The 8,054-nt window shown below is 37.2% G+C and overlaps 1 pseudogene; it reads left to right on the top strand.

Annotated features, from left to right (window-relative positions):
- Positions 1-700: 700 nt before the first annotated feature.
- On the top strand, positions 701-819 carry LOC111782713 (annotated as a pseudogene).
- The last annotated feature ends 7,235 nt before the right edge of the window (positions 820-8,054 follow it).

Raw genomic sequence — 8,054 nt, forward strand, 5'->3', positions numbered from 1 at the left:
AGAGTGGTTTTCTTCATGGTCCGATCTTATGCAATACTCATTGCATAGGACGCCCCCACTCACATGTCTCCACATGTACAATTTAGTGATCACATTGTTTATATCATATACAATACTGGGCCGCATCCATAGTGTCCCCAGGATAAGGTACTTGGCCTTATCCTTATACTATAGATCATTTTGACTATATACTTGAACTTGATCCACTCTTATGTCTCTACATATAGTTCAAGTAATCATACTATAGCCAAATTATTCTTAGCTTATTGGATTTAGATTAATGATCGTAAAATTCACTTTATTCAATAACAATCTTTACTGAATAAACATCAATAATAACTTTATTGAAAATAGAATATGTTTTTGTTTACAAACCATGAGTTTTAGGACATAAAACGCACAAGAATACCGTAGTTAAGCGTGCTTGAGCGAGAGTAGTGATGTGTGACCACTTGGGAAGTCCTCTTATTGCACCCCTTTTTTTATTTCTTTTACTCGTTATTTCAATTTCTCCCTGCTCTTTTCTTCCTTTCTTTACAAATAGAAACTGTCCCCGCTCGACGCTCACGCCCATCGCGTTCCTCTCCCCGACGTGTCCGCGTGGACCCCGTCGGTCGTTTCGAGCAAGTGCGTGCACCCACCGTCACCTCGATCATGCCGCCCCGCATGCGTTAGATGCAATTTGTGCGCATTGCATGTTGGGTGCGATCATACCAGCACTAATGCACCGAATCCCATCAGAACTCCACAGTCAAGCTTGCTTGGGCGAGAGCAGTACCAAGTTGGGTGACCACTTGGGAAGTTCTCGTGTTTCACCTTTTTTTTTTTTATTTCTTTTACTCATTATTTCAATTTCTTCTAGCTATTTTATTCCTTTCTTTAGTGTCCGCGCGGGCGCTGTCGGCTGTTTCGAGCACATGCATGCACCCACCATCGCCTCGATCACGCTCGCCGCCCGTTTCGAGCACATGCATGCACCCACCGTCCCCTCGATCATGCCGCCCCGCATGCGTTAAATGCAATTTGTTCGCATTCCATGTCGAGTGCGATCATACCAGCACTAATGCATCGTATCCCATCAGAACTTCGCACTTAAGCGTGCTTGGCCGAGAGTAGTACTGATATGGAAATCAACCCAAGGGAAAGTATGGAACGGATTACCTTGATGATCAAGATCAAGAGTAAAGAAAACTCGTTTCTAAACTCGTGATTCGAATCACTCCACAAGAGGTTTGATCAATACCACTTGAATGACTCTACATGCAAGTTCTAAACACAAGAATTTGCAAAGAAAGTTTAGCTCTCAACAAAGCTAAAATAGAAATTCTATTCTCAATTCCAAAATCTGATGTCTAATCAAAGAAAAGAAGGCTTTATATAGCCTTTACAAACCTTAACCTATGTGATACATAACTCCAAAATTAAATGGGCTAGTAAATGAGAAATACCCATAACCTCCATATTAAAATGGCTAGTTAATGGTGGAATATAGTAACCTATGTGGGTTACAATATAACCTTAACTCCTATATTTAAAACTAGCTTAAATATGAAAACAAATAGTTAAACTATAATTAAATAATGCAAATAATAAAATGGGCTTATTAGTCATCCTTGGACTATTGATAAATTCAGCGGAGTTCATTAAATGCAACTTAAAGTGCATTTAATTCATCTCTGTCTTGAAGCTCAACTTTGCATAACATATAAGGGAGGTCACCAACGTCTTCTAGAATTTCCTTTGATGAGCTCACCATAGCTTGAATATAACTGTATAAGGTTTGTTGTAGCTTCTTGGCTCTCGTCCTTGTAATTGGACCTTGAGGTATGGAAATTCCTTGGTCGTTGTTCATATCATTTTCCCCCTCTTGAGAAGGATTCGTCCTCGAATCCAAGCCATCACCTACATCAAAAGGACTCAAATCAGCAACATTAAAAGTTGCACTAACACCGTACTTACCTGGTAAATCAATTTTATAAGCATTGTCATTGATGCGCTCAAGAACTTGAAAAGGTCCATCTCCTCGTGGTAAAAGCTTAGATTTTCTTTGAGTAGGAAATCTTTCTTTTCGAAAATGCACCCAAACCCAATCTCCTGGCTTGAAGATGACAATCTTACGTCCTTTATTAATTCGGGTGGCAACCTTGGAATTTTGTTTCTCAATTTGTTCTTTTACTTGCTTGTGCAATTTATGAACAAACTCAACCTTGGTATTTGCATCAAAATTCACAAATTCTTTTGACGGTATAGGTAACAAGTCAGTGGGGGTTAAAGGATTAAAGCCATAAACAATTTCAAAAGGTGTGCATTTAGTAGTGCTATGAACAACCCTATTATATGCAAATTCTATAAATGGCAAACAATCCTCCCAAGTCTTAAGATTCTTATCAATAATAGCCCTAAGCATAGTAGTCATGGTTCTGTTAACAACTTCAGTTTGTCCATCCGTTTGAGGATGACAAGTAGTTGAATATACGAGCTTAGTTCCTAACTTACCCCATAAAACACGCCAAAAGTGGCTTAAAAATTTGACATCACGATCACTAACGATGCTTTTAGGAATGCCATGCAATCGTACAACTTCCCTAAAGAACAGGTCTGCAATATGTTTTGCATCATCAGTTTTGTGACAAGGAATAAAATGAGCCATTTTACTAAATCGATCAACCACAACAAAGATGCTATCATAACCTTTCCTAGTCCTAGGTAAACCTAAAACAAAATCCATTGATATATCAATCCAAGGACCATTAGGAACTGGTAATGGGGAGTATAAACCATGTGGTTGAAGCCTAGACTTAGCTTGTTTACATGCTATGCAACGAGCACAAACTTTATGAACATCATGTCTCATTTTAGGCCAAAAAAAATGTTCAGACAGCATATCATAAGTTTTAGAAACTCCATGGTGTGCCATTAAACCACCTCCATGAGCTTCCCTCACAAGTAGCTCACGTATGGAACAAGATGGTATGCAAAGTTTGCCTTTTCGGAACAAAAATCCATCTAACAACAAGTAATTATCCACAATGAGTCCTTTTTCACAAGATTCAACAAAAGGAGCAAAGAACATGTCATGTTGATACAAATCCTTTATGTGTTCAAAACCCAACAACCTAGCATTCAAAGTATTGAGGAGGACATACCTTCGTGATAAAGCATCGGCAACAATGTTCTCCTTACCTTGTTTATATCTTATGACATAAGGGAATGTTTCAATAAATTCTAACCACTTAGCATGTCGTCTGTTGAGTTTATTTTGTACTCTCAAATGCTTTAAACTTTCATGATCCGTATGAATAATGAACTCCTTAGGCCAAAGATAATGTTGCCAGGTTTGCAATGCACGAACCAAAGCATAAAGCTCTTTGTCATAAGTTGGATACCTCAAAGATGCACCAGTCAACTTCTCACTAAAGAACATTAAAGGTCTTTGATTTTGCATTAATACAGCACCTATCCCTACTCCACTTGCATCACATTCAATTTCAAAAGTAGACTCAAAATTAGGTAATGCAAGCAAAGGAGCAGAACTCAATTTTTCTTTCAAAGTATTAAAAGCAAGTTCTTGATCTTTTTCCCATATAAAGGATACATTTTTCTTAACAAGTTCATTCAAGGGTGAAGCAATTGTACTAAAATTCTTAATGAACCTACGGTAGAAACTTGCAAGACCATGAAAACTTCTTACCTCACTTACATTTTTAGGTGTAGGCCACTCTTTTATAGCCTTCACTTTCTCCTCATCAACCTCAACACCATTAGATGAAACTACAAACCCAAGAAAGTTAACTTTTTCCATGCAAAAGCTACATTTCTTTAAATTTACATACAAACATTCATTTCTTAAAGTAGTCAAAACATTGCGTACATGGGTAATATGATCATCTAAAGATTTAGAGTAAACAAGGATGTCATCAAAATAAACAACCACAAACTTACCTAAGTATTCTCGTAAGACATGGTTCATTAGTCTCATGAATGTACTAGGTGCATTAGTTAATCCAAAAGGCATAACCAACCATTCATAAAGACCATACTTGGTTTTAAAAGCTGTTTTCCACTCATCCCCAATATGCATGCGAATTTGATGATAACCCGATTTTAAATCAATCTTAGTAAAAAGACTACATCCATGCAATTCATCAAGCATATCATCTAATCTAGGAATTGGATGCCTATACTTTATAGTTATCTTGTTTATAGCCCTACAATCAACACACATACGCCAAGAACCATCTTTCTTAGGTACAAGAATAACTGGAACAGAACAAGGACTCAAACTTTCACGTACATACCCTTTAGCAAGGAGTTCACTTACTTGCCTTTGTATCTCTTCAGCCTCCTTTGGATTAGTCCTATATGCTGGTCGGTTTGGAATGGGCGCGCCAGGAATGAAGTCAATCTTGTGTTCAATCCCTCTAAGTGGTGGCAAACTACTAGGCATCTCCTCAGAAAATAAATCTTCAAACTCTTGCAAAAGCACAACAAAATCACTAGGCAAAGAAGGGTTAAGCATGTTAGTAAAGTAACAAGACCCCTTGCACATAAGTACAAGAATAGTCTGGTTAGAGAGCAAAACATTCCTAGCCTCACTTGATCTAACATACAAGCTTACTGATTTGGCTTTTCTCTCTTTTTTTTCTCTAGGCTGAGTGTTACTCTCTTGCTTTTCACTCAAGCTCATTTTTTCACTTGATTCTTTTTCAATCTCTGCTTTTGCATCAGCCTCTTGCCTTTTCTTTTCAAGTTTGCAATGATCAATAAATACATCTTTTGGAGACAATGGAACAAGAGTAGTTTTTCTACCATTGTGAGTAAAAGAGTATCGATTTGCATACCCATCATACATTACCCGACGATCAAATTGCCATGGCCTCCCCAGTAGTAAATCTCCAACATGCATGGATACAACATCACATAAAACATCATCAACATATTTTCCAATAGTAAATGAAACAAGAGTTTGTTGAGTTACCCGTACTTCCCCACAATCATTCAACCATTGAAGCTTGTAGGGTCTTGGATGTGGTTGTGTCTTCAAATTAAGTCTTTTGACCAGAATGGAACTCACAACATTGGTGCAACTACCGCTATCAATGACAACACTACAAGGTACAGATTGAACAAGACAACGAGTTTGAAACAAGTTCTCTCTTTGGTCTAGGCCGTCCTCCTTAATGTGGGTGTTTAGAGCTCGTCGAGTAACCAAAGATATATGTGTAGGGTCCTCTTCGCTAAACTCCTCACTCTCATCAGTTTCCTCATTTATGTCGTCATGTGCCTCGTCATCCGTAACAATTTCTCCCTCCTTGATGGTCATAATTCTTGCATTTGGGCAATCTCTACTATAGTGTCCTACCCCTTGACATCTCCAACACTTTAAATCCCTATTTCGAACATTAGACTTTTCTACTTTTTCTTTCCCTGTTCTAGAACTCTCCCCTTTCTCAAATTTAGCTTGAGGCTTCTCATTAATCTCTGGATTTCTATGCTTATAATCAATGTTCTTACTATCCTTTTTCCATGTAGAAGTAGAATTGGGAAAAGTTTTAGAAGAATACCGTTGAGATCTTCTTTGGATTTGCCTCTCGATCTTAATTGCAATGTGCAACAACTCCTCAATATTAGAATAAGGCTGTAAATCAGTCTTGTCTGCAATCTCTGTGTTTAACCCATTAAGAAACCGCGCCATGAGAGCCTCCATGTCCTCATCGAGATCAAGTCGATCCATCAATGTATCCATCTCCTTGTAATAATCTTCCACAGACTTGCGTCCTTGTTTCAATGCTTGAAGCTTTTGCGCCATGTCCCGTTGAAAATATTGTGGAACAAAACGCTTCCTCATGGACTCTTTGAACTCGTACCATGAATCAATTGGTGCTTCAAGGTTTCTTCTCCTACTTGACATCAATTTATCCCACCAAATTTGAGCATATTGTTTGAATTGAGCAATGCATAACAGTACCTTCTTTTTATCACTAAAATTATGACAGTTGAACACCGACTCCACCGTTTTCTCCCATTGAAGGTACTCCTCTGGATCGGTTTTGCCATAAAACTTGGGAAGTTTTAATTTGATGCTCCCCACGTTACGATCAATTCTATCATCATAAGGAACTCGTTGTTGTAAATTATGATACCTTCTTCCATGGTCTCGCCCTCGCATCAAGCCATGACCAACCGCATGTGGATTATCCTCGTGGTGATCAGAATTGTCGCCCTCATATGTATCGGTTGAGGGCGTAGGTTGTGGAATCCTCTGTCGTGCTTGATTTTGAATCTCCAATCTTCCTATTCGATCAGTCAACTCTTCTATTCCTCGAATTAGTCTTTCCATGGTTCGTTGTTGTGCTTCTCTCAATCGTGCATCAGTAATGTTAGTATTGTCGTCTGGATTTTCCATGCTACAAAAGAAAGGTAAAAGAAAAAAAAAGGACCTCACAAGCGCTCCCTCACGTGTATTCACTCGTAAATGTAGTTCACTCGTGTTTAGCACTCAACACTCGAATCAATGTGTCACTCCCTTACAAACTCACCCTCACAATTGAGCACACACAAATCACACTCCAAAAAACAAATTGGGATGTGAGACAAGCTATGTTGTAGAGCTAAGTGCAATTCAATGTGAATAGACAGCACGCACACTCAATACATAAACAAGGGTATTGAAGGAGCAATCCGAATAACGACAAAGAAACGAATTACAGAAAGAAAATGATTAAGGACTAATTTAGACGTAGGAACATATGAGAGTTACATATAATAATCAAGAGGAAAAAAGAAAGACATTTAACATCAATATGCTTTCTTTCTTTCAATGGTTTTTTTTTTTTTTTTTTTCTTATTCGCAAAATCTAATCAATTTACCAACAAGAAAATTGATTTAGAAGATCTTAAAGAAGAATATAGTGTTGATAAGATCGAGATCTAACACTTTAAAGAACAGAAAAAAAAATGTATTTTTTTTTTTTTTTTATATTTTTGTGATAGAATATAAACATTCTACACAAACTGAGAAAAAAAAAATAATAAGAGAATTAAAAGAGATAAGCGCAATGAAACATATATCCGATCTTGAGCCTAAAGCTCTGATACCAAAATGATATGGAAATCAACCCAAGGGAAAGTATGGAACGGATTACCTTGATGATCAAGATCAAGAGTAAAGAAAACTCGTTTCTAAACTCGTGATTCGAATCACTCCACAAGAGGTTTGATCAATACCACTTGAATGACTCTACATGCAAGTTCTAAACACAAGAATTTGCAAAGAAAGTTTAGCTCTCAACAAAGCTAAAATAGAAATTCTATTATTAATTCTGTCTAATAAAAAAAAGGAAGGCTTTACATAGCCTTTACAAACCTTAACCTGTGATACATAACTCCAAAATTAAATGGGCTGGGAAATACCCATAACCTCCCTATTAAAATGGCGAGTTAATGGTGGAATACAGTAACCTATCCTTAACTCATATATTTAAAACTAGCTTAAATATGAAAACAAATAGTTAAACTATAATTAAATAATACAAATAATTAAATGTGCTTATTAGTCATCCTTGGACTATTTGATAAATTCAGCGGAGTTCATTAAATGCAACTTAAAGTGCATTTAATTCATCTCTGTCTTGAAGCTCAACTTTGCATAACATATAAGGGAGGTCACCAACGTCTTCTAGAATTTCCTTTGATGAGCTCACCATAGCTTGAATATAACTGTATAAGGTTTGTTGTAGCTTCTTGGCTCTCGTCCTTGTAATTGGACCTTGAGGTATGGAAATTCCTTGGTCGTTGTTCATATCATNTTGGACTATTTGATAAATTCAGCGGAGTTCATTAAATGCAACTTAAAGTGCATTTAATTCATCTCTGTCTTGAAACTCAACTTTGCATAACATATAAGGGAGGTCACCAACGTCTTCTAGAATTTCCTTCGATGAGCTCACCATAGCTTGAATATAACTGTATAAGGTTTGTTGTAGCTTTTTGGCTCTCGTCCTTGTAATTGGACCTTGAGGTATGGAAATTCCTTGGTCGTTGTTCATATCAAG

Source organism: Cucurbita pepo, chromosome LG01, assembly GCF_002806865.2.
Source record: "Cucurbita pepo subsp. pepo cultivar mu-cu-16 chromosome LG01, ASM280686v2, whole genome shotgun sequence".
In the NCBI taxonomy this organism is placed as follows: Eukaryota; Viridiplantae; Streptophyta; class Magnoliopsida; order Cucurbitales; family Cucurbitaceae; genus Cucurbita; species Cucurbita pepo.